A 15,930-nucleotide genomic window follows, 5' to 3' on the forward strand; every position below is an offset into this window, starting at 1 on the left:
TACGAATAGATATGAGAGGTGTTTGTAGGTGACATACTCACATTGTGCTCAGCAGCAAAAAAACAAATACAAACCCACATCAACAGAGGAACAATTCCAAACATCTGTTTCCAGTGTGCTCTCTCATACCTGCATTTCTTTGCAAAGCACTTACTTTCTCACTCATTGTTAAAATGTCACCTTCACCTTGAAGGGACACATTAAGTGTGTTTAATTTTTGGAAATACCTGCTAGGTATCAAACTGCTCCCAGCCTCCTCTCATGTGAAGGTCAGCAAGTTTGGAGCCCTTGTCTCTTTGCAAAAGAGAAATGTGTAAAGTTTGACAACTTTGCCACAAGATAACCCGTGAAGTGCTGTATGATGCAAGAGATTTTCATGCTCTCTCCCCATCTATTTCAAAGTCTGGTAAAGCTACTACTACTGAAGGATTTGTTCTTATAAAGTTAACTGCATTGATGTCATCCTGTAGGACTTTGTGCACTCCTGCCTGTGACTACTCTGCTATTATAGCTAACCTACAAGTGATAGAGTGAAGGAATTTCATGTGCAGGGCTGTTTGTAACCTTAGCCTGGATTCCCTTTCTTATTCTAGTCAAAGAGCTGTTCCATTCATGGCCATACTTGCACAGTTTTTCCATAAACCATTGTTTTTTATTAAAGAATCTGTTTCCTGTGAAAAATAAATCTTCTCTGGTGCAGCTCTCTGTTGGTGGCTCATAAAAAGATAAGTTCATCATGCGTTTCATTACTGAAATGCAAATACCGTAAGCAGAGAGAAGTTAGAAACTCCCAAATTGTGTAACTTGCTCTAATATTTGTATCTTCAAATCTTCATCAGTGTCTTGTATGCATCTTCCAACAGTATTTACTGACAAAGGTGTGCATTTTAGTTTGTTTACATACTTTTTTGCCGGCACTATTTCAGCAGTTTTACCATGGAGAAAGAATAATTGTTTCCCTAATGGTATGTGGCTTTTTGTCTTTCGCTATTACCTAAGAAACTTCAAAGGGGGCCTCTAGAGATTTGTCACTAGGTTTAGAGTCAAGTCTAGTTAAAGAGGACCAGTGTATTTTCAAGCAGGTGCCTTTAGGGGTTCTCCAAAAGACATAAACGAGTGGTGTTATAATAATTCTGAGATTGAGTAAGTGGGAAAAGAGTTGGGAATATCTGCTAAAGGGAAGTGGCATCACATGACAGGTAACTTCCAGTGCTGCCAAAAGGATTTAAAATACTTTTTTTTTTCTTTCATTTGAACGATAGTTGAGTAATTTTTACTTTGAACTCTGTATATGTTGGGGAGTAGGAAATGAAGAAGAAAAGCAATTAATGTGAGTCATTGAAAGAGGATGTAGTTAAAGATATTTTGAGAGCATGCTAGTTGTATAATTTCATTTGGGGATAGACTAAGGGGTTCGTGTGTGTGTGTTTTTCCTCTGAACTTTCTCTGTGTAAGATGAGGACTTTATTTTCAGCATCTTAATTTTCAGTGGCAGCAGCCAATATTGGAGATTCTTGAGTTATGAGTTGTGAAATATTACCTGACAGCTTTTCCATAGTTTTGCCTCCATAAATCTTAAAGCAAAATGCTATCTTTTGTTGTCTTCCTTCTCCTGAATAGAATTTACTTGTGTATCTTTAGGAGAATGAGGCTTGTAGATGCATCCACCTCCCCCTTATCCCTCTGTCACCTACCTGTAAACCAGCCTTGATCAAATTATGTGGAAGTTAGAGATGGAAACTGAATATTTCTGATGCAATTTTTATGATCAAATAGACAAGCAAAATCCACATTTATATCCCTAATAAAAAAAGAAGGTGGTAGTATAAGTGAGCACTTTTGTACAGCTTTTAAATCTGAATACAGGGGAGAGACCAAAACACAGGAAAATAAGCTTGAGCAGTTTTGTGAACAGGAGCGTTTATAATCTCTTAAATCCATTGTCAAAATTGTCTTGTTAGTACACACAGATAGGTATTAATCATAGTAAATGGGCTGTGGGGTTTGTGCTGTAAACAATTCTAAGCTATGAACGTAAGCTGTGAAATTAAGTAATCAAAACTCTTGCAATCCGGTTGGTGTGCTACGAAGTGTACACATGTGCATGGAATTGTGCTGTTTACATTGAGTGGCAGAGCTACTCATTTAACTTGCTCTCAGTGCTTTAATTTTGGTTGAACAGCTCTTTGTTAATACACTTCTGTGTCATTTTGTCTTTAGGAAGTTGTGGTAAATGCATTGGTAATATAGGAAATGAAGCTTTACTATTTACTTGATCACATTATGTTCATATGTATCCCTATGGGGAGCCCCTATACTTTCAGTAGTGCTCTGCGTGAGCACAGAGGTCCATCTGTATGCAGTCGGTTACCTTAGCCTGCAGCTATACTACCTAGAGCTGTGTGCTTATCAGAGCTAATAATGCAAGTAGTGACAGCCTGTCCAGCACGTGTTCAGGAGCCATCCGGGGAAAAGAAACCCCAAGGGTTAAAAAATAAATAAGAAATAAAGGTTTTGTTAACTCAAGAGGTGATCCTGCTACCCTAGAGCAGTTAAATGGGTGACCCATTGCTGTGCTTGGTTGTTAGCATATCAGAGTACCTTAGGGATGAAATAACCGTGAAAATGTGTTCATCTGGTCATTTTTAAGATCAACTAAGTATTTTATTTAGATTATTTGATTTTACTTTGAACTGTTTTCAGGCTGTTTCAGTATAGTTCTTGTGTGTGCTGCATGTTTCTCAAGACAAGTGCATCTCAGTCAAAGAATGATTTCTTTCTAAGCATTTACAAGCACTTTTTCAGTGAAAATGGGTATATTAGTAATTTTAAGATGGGAAACATGCTTTCTGTGAAACACTAGTCAATTTTCCATGACTGTTGTGTAAATATGCTTTATTGTGTTAATATCCATGCACATTATGTATGTGAAATTGTGGGCTATTACAGGAGTATCAAAAAAACGAGTTATTACAAGGAGCTACTACAGGAGTATCATAAAAGCCAAACAAACAAAAAAATGGCCAACAACATTGTCATGCAAGGGCTTTTCACTGTATTTTGTAGGCTGTAGCATGAGTTTGTGTGAAATAATACTAAATCCATGTATTTCTTTATTGGTGTGTCCTTGGCATATAGAAATACTTGCCTTCAAACTGAAGCAGCAAAAAGAATCATTTATTTACCATTGCCTGATCCGTTGCTTTTATGAAATAATTTCTTCAGGGAGCTGTTTTTCCTTTAAAATTGTTAAGGTTTTGGCTGTAATTTACAGTTACAAAATTTAAATTTGACTAAAGTTCTTTAAGGCGAAATCATAGCAAATTTCAGGAACCTGAAGTTAGCATTTTTCATCAGAAAGGTTTTTTCTTAGTTTATCAGAACTGTGATTTCATCTAGCTGCACTGTGCTATTTATGAGTCCTCTCTCTTCTGAAACTATGCATACTCACTAAAAAGAAACCCTGCCAGAGCTTGGTTGATCTTGATCATATCTACAGAGCAGTTTATTTAATTTCTTAAGAGCACATGCTCTGCTGTTCAGAGTTACTGAATCTGAAACTTAATTTGATGGGTTTAGGTAGAGAAGAACTACTGAGGACAGAAATACCAAGCTTTAAGTTTTGTACACTCAGTTCGGTTTGATTTTGTGTTACTTGGCTTGGAAAATAAAAAAAACAGAAACAGGTATCTGAGAGGTTGTGGGTCAGTCATGAGATCATAGGTTTGTGTTATATTTGTTGTATCTGGTTTGTGTATTTGTTGTATTTGTAAGGCTCAGGGACTCAAGTAGGAAACTGATCTTTTCACACACTTTTCAGGTTAATAGAGGGATAAGTCACATCAGCCTGGTTGTGCCATTAGGAAGGCTGTGAACTAAGGGAATGAATTTGGATGATTGAAGACCTGATCGTGTTTGTGGCTTTGCAAATAAGAATGTGTCCATTTCTTATTTGAAGCTTGTTGCAGGAGACACCCATTTGGCCAAGATGACAAGTTCTTCCATCCTTTTTATTTTTGTTTTCCTATGAGAGGTAGGCAAATGGGGGTTGTTTCCACCTGTGCTGAGGTGAGGACCTTATCTGGGAAAAAAAAGTTATGTTGGTTCTGTTGTCCATAGGAACTGTGTAATTAAGGCAGCTGCATTAACATTGCTGAAAAAACTCTTGATACTTGGCAAGGCTTTAAAAAATGGTTTGGAAAGTGTGGCTGGAAAAGGACATTTCCAAGCAGCCACCCTCCTCCCATTCTCCAGTTTCCCCATTAGCCCTCTCCTCCTTAGGGCTCATGTTGATACTTAGTGAAAATGATGGGATGCAACACTACTGCAGGCTTCTGTACACTTGAGCATGACCAGTGTCACCAAGAGTTTTGATAATGTGCAGTTATTCCACAGTCCTGTCACTGACATTATATCTGTCCCCGTAAGGGCCACCTGCTCTAGACCATGACCCTTACACCTGACATATCAAGGCCCATAAAACCAAAGAAATATCTGATTGAACTGCATGTGATGCTGCACATTTAAATGCTCAAGCACACCTTTAGGTATTCTTTCTTCTTAAGAAAGAAAGTCAATATGTATGCTTTCTCATCAGAAATGCAGATAATGAAATGTGTGAAACACTTAGCAAATTCCAGCTTGATGTTACTCAGTGGCGTTGCTCACTTCCCTTTGTATTGTAGGCCAAGTTCTGTTAATTGGTGCAAGCCCTTGCTGAATGCTATGGGGGAATGATTAACCTGTTGGTACCTACAGTCATGACTCTAAACCTGGCACTGGAAGATGCTAAGACTGATAGTAGTGGGAAATTACATGACAGCTCACACTTAAAAATTTTTATGAGTCTTTTTTTCTTGTCTGCTTTGCCTCCGTGTGAAAATATAGTCCTTAAATTATTATTTTTTTAAATACATGTATTTTAGGAGTTATCTGGGAATGCAGTGATCTTCTAATTCACCAGAGCAAAAAGATCAAGGAACTGATAAAAATCATAGAATCAATGAGTTAACATGACAGCTCCTGGTAATGTTTTTAACTGAGCTGCTGTGACCAGATATTGATTACATGTGCTTGTGTACATATTGTTCAGAGTTTGATGGAAAGCCTGAGAGGTTACATGGGAGGAATCATTGATTTTATGACTGGAATAGCCTTCTCTTATGAGGATGGAAAAAAAAGGCTGCCTTATTACCTTCATCTTCATGAGAAGAAGATGTCTGTAATCAGACAGATGGACCACTTGGTGGATAAGGAGTTGGCTGGATGGTCTCACTCAGAGTTGTGGTCAACGGCTCGATGTCCAAGTGGAGACCACTGATGAGTGGCATTCCTCAGGGGTCAATGTTGGGACTGATCCTATTCAACATCTTTGTTGGCGACATGGACAGTGGGATTAACGTACCCTCAGCAAGTTTGCCAATGACACCAAGCTGTGTGGTTCAGTTGGTACGCTGGAGGGAAGGGATGCCGTCCAGTGGGACCTTGACATGCTGGAGAGGTGGCCAATGCCAACTTCATGAAATACAAAAAGGCCAAATGCAAGGTCCTACACCTGGGTCGGGGCAATCCCAAGCACGACTACAGGCTGAGGGAGACTGCTTTGGGTGATAGCAGCCCTGAGGAGAAGGACTTGGGGCTGTTGGTTGATGAGGAGCTCAACATGAGCCAGCAGTGTGCTTGCAACGAAGTCACCTGTATTCTAGGCTGCATCATGGGTTGGAACTAGATGATCTTTAAGGTCCCTTCCAACCAAAACCATTCTATGATAATTTGAGAACAGAGTTTCAATCCAGCAACAAAACTTCAGGAGGACAAGGCGAGAAAAAATTACCCTCTGTTGCTGTGCTTATTATCTGAATATTACAGTACATTATAGTCATGTTGTGTGTGACCCTATATGACCCTTTATGAAGCTAATGGGATTACTGTTGTACATGTTGGGCAGTTGTCATTTGTTTAAGTTATTTTAGATGTTTTGATAGTGTACAGCTGTATTTATTACTAGCAGTAAGGTCCTATGTGTTTTTCCCTGTCTAGCATTTCTCAAGAGTAAGGTGCTGATTTTATATATGATGTTCTTGTTTGTGCACAACAGCTTTTATTATACATTTTCAGTGAACATGTACTCTCAACACATTTAACTATGTGAATTAATACAATCTCTAGAGGGATTGTGGTATATTGAGCTTTGCTCCAACAAACTGGGCAGAGAGAACAGCTATATGTAAATTACAGTTTGAAGAAATGAGATCTTAGATCTCATGGTCTTTATTTTTTTGGCGATACAACATTAATTGCTAGTTTAGGAGGTTTTATAAGGGAGAAATATAACATATTGTGTGTCTTGGTAATGGCAATTTAAGTATTCTATCTGGTGTTAGGACTCTGAAGAAAATGTTCAGGGAGGGAACTCAGCCTATTTGATTATTGTTTTTTCTTCCGCCCTCAATGTCATTTCAACCCAGCTGATGACAAGAAATGGGTCAGACTGCTAGCTTTACCACTGTAACTTAGTTGTGTGGGGGTTTTATGTTTTTTTATTAGGGACTGGAACAGCTTTTAGAGGGACAAAGAGAAATGAAATCACTTTCAATGAAAGAAAGAGGCCTCATTATAGCCACCAACAGCAGTTATTGACAGCTACACTTCCTATTAACAAGGAGCATTTAAGAGTTTGGCTGTTGGATCTTTGGTCTTGATCTAATTTGCTAGCATTAATTAGTTTCTTTTGAGCACAGACACTTGGTGCTCACAGCTATAGATTTGGAGGACTAATTAGGACAGAAAATTGAACAGAATGGGGTAAGGCATTAACCTTCAACCATTACCAGCTGGGGCTCTGATAAAGACCACAGAGTCCAAATGCTCCTATTCATGCAAAGAGTACTCTAATGAATATCAATTTCAGCCAGGTTGCCATATCCTACAAGCACTGTCTTAATTTTGATTCTGTTACCTGGTAGAGATTTTCATGTGTGGATATTAAAGTGATATTGGTAGTTTAGACACCATAGGTGACAACCTCAGGAGGTTACCTAACCTGTGTTTTGTCCAGTCTTTCAATTTGTTTTTTTCAAGTTAAGAGGCTTTGTTAGTTTCCGGTTAAGATCCTGAATGTCAAGTCATGTTCCCTGTCCAGCATAATTATATTAACATAGCACAGATAAATTACATGATGTGAGCAAATGCTGTTTTAAATAGGGGATGCTTGCATGTTTTTGGATTGTAGTACATGGTAGTAATATCCATGACCAAGCGCTGACCAAGCTAACTGCTGAAGGTTGAACAATGAGATTGCTTCTTTTAAAACTTTTATGATGAGATACAATTATTTTATTGCGGAGTTAACTTGGTGATTCAGTTTTAGGCGAAAACTGCCTTTCGGACTGTGGATTGATAGTGTTTTAACATCTGCGGAATGAAAGTAATTTATAAACTGTTGCAGTCTCTTACTAATGCCAGATTTGTATCTTTTCCAAGATGTTATATACACTGTTTGCTGATTTTCATAGTTTTCTTTCCCAGTTGACACATGTTGATTTTTCTGTGTCAGTCAGACACAGATTTGTATCTTTTCCAAGATGTTATATACACTATTTGCTGATTTTCATAGTTTTCTTTCCCAGTTGACACATGTTGATTTTTCTGTGTCAGTCATTCTTACTGCTAGCAAGTGAGGGCACACTTAGGAGTCTGTAGGTTTTTTTTTTTTTATCCATTGTTGGTGGTGATAACCTGCAGATACCGTAGCTTATGTATTAGAGTATTACAGTATCCTGGTTTTGTCTGAAATAGAGTTAATTCTCTTTCTAGTAGCTGGTGCAGCGCTGTTTTGTTTTCAGTCTGAGAACAATGCTGATAACACACTGATGTTTTAGTTGTCGCTCAGTAGCACTTACCTTGATCAAGGACTTTTCAGTCTCATGCTCTGCCAGTGAGGAGGTGCTCAACAAGCCAGAAGGGAGCAGAGACAGGACACCTGATCCAAACTAGCCAAAGGGGTGTTCTATACCACAGCACGTCATGTCCAGTATATAAACTGGGGGAGTCACCCAGCAGGCCCCGGTCACTGCTGGGATCAGGCTGGGTGTCAGTCAGCGGGTGGTGAACAATTATACTGTGTATCACTGCTGTTTTTTTGTTGGTTTTTTTTTCCTTTTCCCCTTTTAGCTTTACACTCTCTCCCCTTGTTATTTCCAGTATCATTATTAGTAGCACTAATGTTATGTTGTACTTTAGTTATTAAACTGTTCTTATCAAAACCCAAGGGGTTTACATTCTTTTGGTGAGTGAGTGCCTGTGTGGTACTTAGTTACCAGCTGGGTTTAAACCATGACATAAAGTATGGTATTACTGTGGTATAGTAGCACATAGCAATGCATTGCTAATGGCAGCATATGTGACTTATGGTAACTTACGTTATTACGGTAGCTGCATGTCCTTAATGATGTATTAAGTAGTTGCTTTGCAGTTTTGGATTATAAACCCCTCTTAGATACTACATTCAGCAGTAACACAGCACTTTGTGTAAATATATCTATTACTTTTAAGAGGCTGTGCTATATTCCTGTTGCATGTGTATAAATATTTATACTGTATATGAATGATGAATATTACCCTGGGGTTACTTTCACACAGAAAATAGGTTATTTTTCAGATGTTGGAGTCAAAATGTGTTGTGTAGATACCATTAGGTTCAGCAGTGGAAAATAGAACTTAGTTTGGCCAAGACGCAGCTACTGTGTGTTCAGAAATACAAAAAATAATGAGCTTTGAGGTAGCCTACAAGCAGTGTATTGACCTTGTAAAGAATGTAGGATATTGAGGGTAAGGTAATAGGGGAAAACTTCTGTCCACCATTCTTTAGAAAACACATGAAGTTGGCAAGTGTATTTGCCAAAGAAAATTGCTCATCCAGATCACAGCAACTGGAAATATTAATTCCAGTCGAGCTAAATGGGAATCAGAATAGTATTGCAGTTTTATCTAATATCCTTTGCTTTTATGAGACAGTGCATTATGAGAGTTGTAGTTTTGATCTACGTTATTTCCTGTAGACTGGAGAGCTATACTGTTGTACATACCTGTGTGTGGAGTATTATGATTCAACAGAGACAGTCACAAAAAATAGACAGGAACCACAGGCCTTACTAGGCAAGTTAAAGTTGAAATACAGTTTGGCAAATAAGCGCTCTTTCAACAAGATGCGGTGGACTAAGTGTTCTTCATGCTTCTTGGTGTTCTGGAAATGTCAGGGTGTGTTTAATGAAATGTCAAATTTTCAGCCTCTTTTGGGATGAAAACCTTTTAAACAACTTTTTCCATGTGGAGCAATAACTCTAAAAGATTGCTTCGCTTAAATTGAGTTGTCCCTCCCCCATGTACTCCTTGATACAGAAGTTAATGGATCCTGTGGTAACAATGCTGGCAATGCACAACTTTTAAAAGTAGAAACAATGTTGCCTGTTGCTGAATAAAACCACATTCTTGTATGTTATTGTTCAGGTCCTTTTAATAATGGCAACAGAAAATAATCCTCCTCTTTCCCACCCTCAGATTTTGTTTTGTTGCTATTCTAATTGTTTTTCAATAGTTGTCTTTGTGGTGTTGCATAGGAAGAGTAGGGAAATCTGTACTCTGAAGAATGTTGTACTTACAGGTCTGATGCCTAAGTTGGGAGTTAAGGCTACAATAATAAAAGGTCATAAAAAACATTTGTGCTTTGTTGCCATCCTTCTGAATTTTAACAGACTTGCAGAAAGAGCACCCAGAATGTGTGCTGCATATGATCAGTGTAGGTGCCTTCATTTGAAGTGTAAGTATGTGACAGAAGGTGAGAAGTGTTTTGGTTGAGGCATCAAGAGCTACAGAGCTGGTCAGAGGATGTGAAGGGGGATGGACAGGGAATACTAGAGCTGTACAGAGCTTTGGAGGTATGGGTGAGGCTTTAAATTGATGATCAGGGAACGAGAAAAACAATTTAGCTGCTGCATGCTTGATTTGAGAGGGATGATAGTAAAGGATTTGAAAGGAATCGTATAAGGGCTGGAAGGTAATCATCCTGATGGGATAATGAGTAGGAAAGGAGTTTACATTAGGAATTTTGAAGGTGATATTGTAGAAGAATAGTGCATGAAAATTTCCCTTGGATGGAGTGAGCAGATTCTTCTCTTGCTATCCACTGTAGTGGGAAGGACTTGAAATAGTTGTAGGAAATTTTGGACTTTTAATTATGGTATTAAAGGATATGCCTTCATACCTTTTTCCTAAAATTAATTTAATGAAAGGTTTCTTATAAGCTGTAAATGCCTTTTTTTTTTTTTTTTTTTCTTTCTAATATCAAGTTCAGGATTTCCTTGTATGCATTTTATCACATACAGTGTTTTGCACTTTATATACTTCTTTCTTCCTGTGATCAAGAATCTTTCAAGGAAGTATCTAGTAATTTTTCTATTCCTTCCTCTAAAAATAGAAACTAAATATACCTTCCAAGCATCCAGATCAGGAGCATATTGTAAGGATATTTAAATAGTTCTTTCTGAAACACTACATCATACAGTCTGACTATGTGTATAAACTCATTGTTACACTTGCATACCTGGCTTGATACAGGTCTTGCTTTGTTTCTTGGTGACAGAAATAAGATAATACGCTTGCTGTAATGGGATACTTGTGAAGTTGGTGAAAAAGCACTGCAAAGGTGTGGCTTGAGATGTAATACCACCTGTGGCTGTAGACTGTCAGACCTTCTAGAAGTCATTTCATGGAGACACAGCTTATGTTGGCACAAAGGACTTCTGAATGTGGGAAATGTATAGGAAGTGCAAGCACATAAGAGAGAGTTGAAAGCAGAATTTCTTGATGCAGTCTAGCTGTTCTAACTGTGCTTTAATAGTATTAGCTTCAATTCCATAGAAAGGCTGCCAAACCTGAGTACTCTAGAAAATCACTTCAATCAGTCAAGCATAAGAGGAATGCAGGGCTGGAAAGGACTTAGAAGACTCTTTATGCCATCATCTTATCTTGTGGCCATAGCTATCATCCCTGTGTTTGTCCTGTAGCCTGAATTATGTTGCAGCTTCTATAGACAGGATGTTCCAATGCTTAGTTTTTACTGTTGAAAGCATGGTGAGTTTTTTTTTTTGTTTTTTTTTTTTGTTTTTTTTTTTGTTTTTTTTTTCCTAAGTTTTGGGGTTTCTTAAATGTCTAAACTAACTTTTATTTGTGTATCAAGTCATTTATATTCTCAAACATTCAGGCAATTCTGAGTAGTGGTCTGACCAAAAGTGGCAGTTTGAATGGAAGAAATAGAACAATCTGTTTTATCTAAAAAAGGCAAAAATGGCAGAAAGCAAAGTGAAAATAAAAGCCTTGTTCGCTAACCATCTTGGAAAACTGTTTATACCACTGAATTTCTGAGGTGGCTTAGGGAAGGTGTTGGACCCTGGCATTCTATAGTGTTATTTTTGTGAGAATGGAAAATTGAAAATAAAGGAAGAAAGAAAACCAGACAAAAACTTAATGTCACAATTTAAAAAATGATGTTTAGAGAGGAACTAACTAGGGAGAACTAGTGCTTTCAGGTTGAAAAAATGATCTCTAGTAAAGAAGAATGACTTCAAATACTATACTTTGTTGCCCATTACTTCTTTTTTTTCTGCCTTTGGGGTGGTAATAATTTCCTACAGTGAATCTGACAGACCAGTCAAAACAATTCATAAGGCCAGTGATGAAAAGTACTCTTTATTTTTTCCAGTGTAAATAATCTTTGTCACTCCTCATCTGTCCTGATTTCTACCGCTTGTTTCTTTGTATTTTGAGTGTTCTTTTTTAATGCTCCTCCTTAATGTGCATGAACTCTCCAATCTACAGTATACTTTCTGTTCATTGTTTAAGAAGTATAACAAAAGTAACATTGCTGAAGAATTTGAGCTCCCAAATACAGAAAAAACATGTATTACAAGATTTGCACAAGCATTAATTTATCTGTAATACCCACTTTGGTTATGGCGATAGTACAATAGTAACCAGGAGAAGATGGTGCCTGCTTGCGTGCCATCCCATTTCCTACCCCAACAGTGCAACTTGGATGAAGTTTGGGTGTGCAGGAAACATCCATTCTGTTTCTTTCCTGATTGCAGAGCATGCCAGTGAGGGAGATACTTGAAAGCAAAAGTCAACATGGTTAAAGAAACGTGGCATGCTGAGTGAGACCCAGTGCAGCAGGGCAAGCATGTCAGGATTCAGATGGGAGTATTCCTTCTAGCTATGCCTATCTTCATGGTAAAACTCTGAAGTTCAGGGTAAAATTCTGCCAGGCCATAATGTTTACAGGCAGTGCTCCGTGTTGTTATGTTAGTGTAGGCTTCAACATGTGTCTAGTTAATAAACAGAAACTTACCATTGCCTTCCATAGAATATAGAAAATAAAAAACTGTATACTGCTTATGGTTACATAACCAAAGATTTACTTACTAATTAATTAGTAATTAACAATTAATCTTTTAAGAGGATACTAACAGAGCTCAGAGTTTCTGTGGTGTCTTCAGTGACTTCTGTCCAGTGTCCTGTATTTAAAATATATTATCTACATCCAATGATGCTTCATTACCATTGAGTAATACTGCTAATAGTTCAGCTTTCCTTTCGTAAGAGGTGTCTTCATCTTACACTTAGTTGGAAAATTAAAAGCATATGCATGTATATGTGATGGTTTGGGTTTTTTTCATTTTATACATTTAAAACAGCTTGAGGAAGTTGAAGTCCTTTGTGGGGTGTGAGAATGGTGTGGAAAAGAATCCTCTTGCTTCAGCAAGGCTATTGTTTAAGTTCATTTTGGTACACTTCATCCGTTAAGTAACTGTGAAACTTCAGCAGTTGTTTTAAAACAGAATACTGCTTGGGGAATCTGTCCTCTTCACTCTTCAATCATATTGATGTAAATAATGGTTACTGACTGACCATAAACTTTTGAGAAACATTCATTGTTGGGCAGAGAACACTTGGTAGATTGCAAGCCCCATAAATAAGTGTTTGCAGTTCTGTAGAAGGAAGATGTTTAACAGAGCTGACAACTTTTGCTTTAGCTGATTTCTTCCAGCAGCCCAGTAATTCAGATGAATTGTTCCTGTTGTCTTCTCTTCTCTTGCTGTTTAAATATCAGTGCAGGAATTTTTTTTATTTTTTGCTGAAGTTAAATATGCTGGTTCCATTCTCTTCTAGATAACAACTTACATATTCCAACGTGCATTTATGTACCTGAATTTAATTAGTATCCTATTACTGCTGCTGTTAATGAAAGGTAAGATTCCATGGTGGATTTTTAAATGCAAAAATACGTTATTGTCTCTGTGGAAAATTGCTGGATTGGCATGACCACAGAATGAAGTTCTCTTCTAGATGATAACTAGTTGAGCTTAGGAAACAGTGCAACATTCCACAGGCAGCAGTTCTATTACTGCAACCTAGTTTGCGTTCCTGGTCTTACCCAAGGCTTGTAGTTCACAAAAGTTTATTAATTCTGAGGCATAAGCAGCAGTCTCAGTGCAGTGCTGTTTGTTCCAGAGCTGATGTTACTGACCTGCCTTGCCCTAGTGCTTGAGTTGCAATGACCTGACTTGCCTGAAAGCTAATTCAGCCGCTGTAAGAAGGAGGGGGAAGAGATCACCTCTATGAGTGTGTTAAAAGCACTTGAAGGTAATTTAGTGTTTGCATGACCATATTTCAGGTCTGCCTAGGTACATTTCACATAAAGGCTAAATTGAACCAATGTCTACAAAGGCTTTATGTGAAGCAGGTAGAATTGCCTAGTTACTAATGTAATACAGTCAGTATCTTAAATTTGATTACAAAGTTGGTGTACTGAAATTCAGGTTCTGCCATGTGTTGTGGGCATCCATAAAGAGAGTGCAATAGTAATGAGTCATTTATGTGTCCACGCTAACTGATTGCACTGTTAACTTTTTAACTTGGGCAAGTTTTGTACTAATGGTTCTCCAGCACTCGAGTCTGTAAGCCTTAGCTGAACTTGTGGCAAAAAGTCAGAATGATCAACTTATTTCAAGCAATCAGTGGGGTTGAATCTGAATAAAAAAGTGTCTAGTCATGCTCTTCTCCCTTCTGCAGTCTTTCAAAGCTCCAGTGGGGCAGCAGTTACTTCATACTGCTGAGGGGTATGAAGTACATACTGAGAGGGGACCCTTGTGAGTGGAGCACTACCTTTGGAGACTTAGGTGGACTCCTTGAACTTCTCCTTTATGATTTTTTCTTAAGTCATGTAGGAGGGGGGAGACATTTCATCCCAGTTCTAGTCATCTGAAAGTTATGTCTAGTCTACACCAGTCGTCCTATTTAAATCTTAGGTGAGCCCTAACTGCATTCTGGAAGTAGCTTGCACTCTGTCTCTCAGTTTTGTGTCAAGGACAAGAAGGTACTCCCAGGATCAGCTTTAGGTGAGACATGTAAATTTTGGGCAGCTAAAATTAGGTAAAGTGAATTCCACTGGTAGTCATTTTTAGTCTCTGTTAGCACATGTAAATGAGGGTAAGATCGTATCTGGAAGAGAGCTATCATGGTCACTATATAAGTGGCATTGCATTAGTACGCATAAAGCAAGGAGGACTATGTTACGAATTTTTGTTAGGGTATTTGAGTTCCTGCAGAAGCCATGTAGAAACCCTTGGGCTTTGTGAGCATTTGTGAAGGATTCCCTTGAGCTGTTTTCTTCCTGCCTATCTTGAGACACTTGAGAGTCCTGTGATTTGTTAGTGCCTCCTCTAATGTTAAACATCAGTGCGTCTGCAGGTCCTGTGAGCATGTGGACTGGCAGGTTACGAAGTGCCTTTCAACTCCCACCAAGATTGGGTGGAAAGCAGGGGCAAGGCAGTTGATGCCTGCTGCTTCATTGCAAACAAGGCTCAGTCAGATATTGGAGTTAGCAATTTTAAAATCTGGGGGGAACATTTGGAATTAAGTGAAGGTTTTTCACTTTCATGGCACAAATTACTTCCTGGTTGTCTGTTGTTTTCTTTTCACCACTAGCAGCAGAGCTGGGCTTCAGTTGAAGACTGAAGAATAAATGAAGCTCTCTTCCATGGCTAATTTGACATCTTTTTTCCTGTTTCATCACTTTTCGTGTGTGTGTCCTCAAATACTTACATAAGGCTTAAATCATAGTATATAGAGGAAAATAGGCAAATAATCTCAACAGTATAAACTTAAATCCCTAAATCTGAGACTTGCAACCAGCCTGCTATATAAGAAAACAGATGCCATGCAATAAATTAATACTAAGCTGGATAATAAACAAGATGTATTGTTAAAGGTCTTTAATGCAAAGAGCGTGATTTCAGACATTCATATGCTTGTTTTCTGTCTTTGTTTAAATGAGGCCCTTGCATATGTTTTCTTTATTGTTCTCTTTTGCACACATTTGAGCTTTGTTGGGTTGAGAACTCTGTCTCTGGGTTGGCAGTGGTGATTAGCTTACACTAAATAGGCAGCAGTAGTGTGATTTGATAATGAAAAGGATTCATTTCTTTTAAATGAGGAAAAAAAAACCCAAGGTTGAAGGAAATAGTTTACATAATCTGTAAACTAGTTAAAAAGCTGAATATTTATGCAGGTTGAAATTGAAGCTGAGTTGCCCTCTAGGGGTTTTACATTAATACAGCATATGCTAGCTTTTGGGAGGATTGGGGTTTTGGTTTGTTTTTTTTTTTCAGAATAAAGGTGAGAGAAGTCTTTGGGAAAACTTCCATACTGACAGATCTGTGGTGGTGGAGGCATGTGTACATCTGCATTCAGTGGATAAAGCTCATTTAGTTCAGAACCCAGAAAATGGAGGGAACATTTTTAGCCAGGTTGTGTTCTTGTAATTAAAGTGTACCGATGTACTTGCTGTCATGCAGTCACAGCACTGAGAGGTCA

General features: G+C 38.1%; 1 protein-coding gene across 1 annotated transcript in view; it reads left to right on the forward strand.

The window, feature by feature from the left end:
* The window catches only part of CMC1 (C-X9-C motif containing 1), a 44,911-nt gene that overhangs the window by 13,036 nt on the left and 15,945 nt on the right, over positions 1–15,930 (forward strand). The gene's annotated exons all lie outside the window — the stretch shown is intronic.

The sequence above is a fragment of the Pezoporus occidentalis genome, unplaced genomic scaffold (assembly GCF_034315485.1).
Source record: "Pezoporus occidentalis ecotype Australia unplaced genomic scaffold, CSIRO_AGI_Poc_V1 ctg80, whole genome shotgun sequence".
Classification (NCBI taxonomy): domain Eukaryota; kingdom Metazoa; phylum Chordata; class Aves; order Psittaciformes; family Psittacidae; genus Pezoporus; species Pezoporus occidentalis.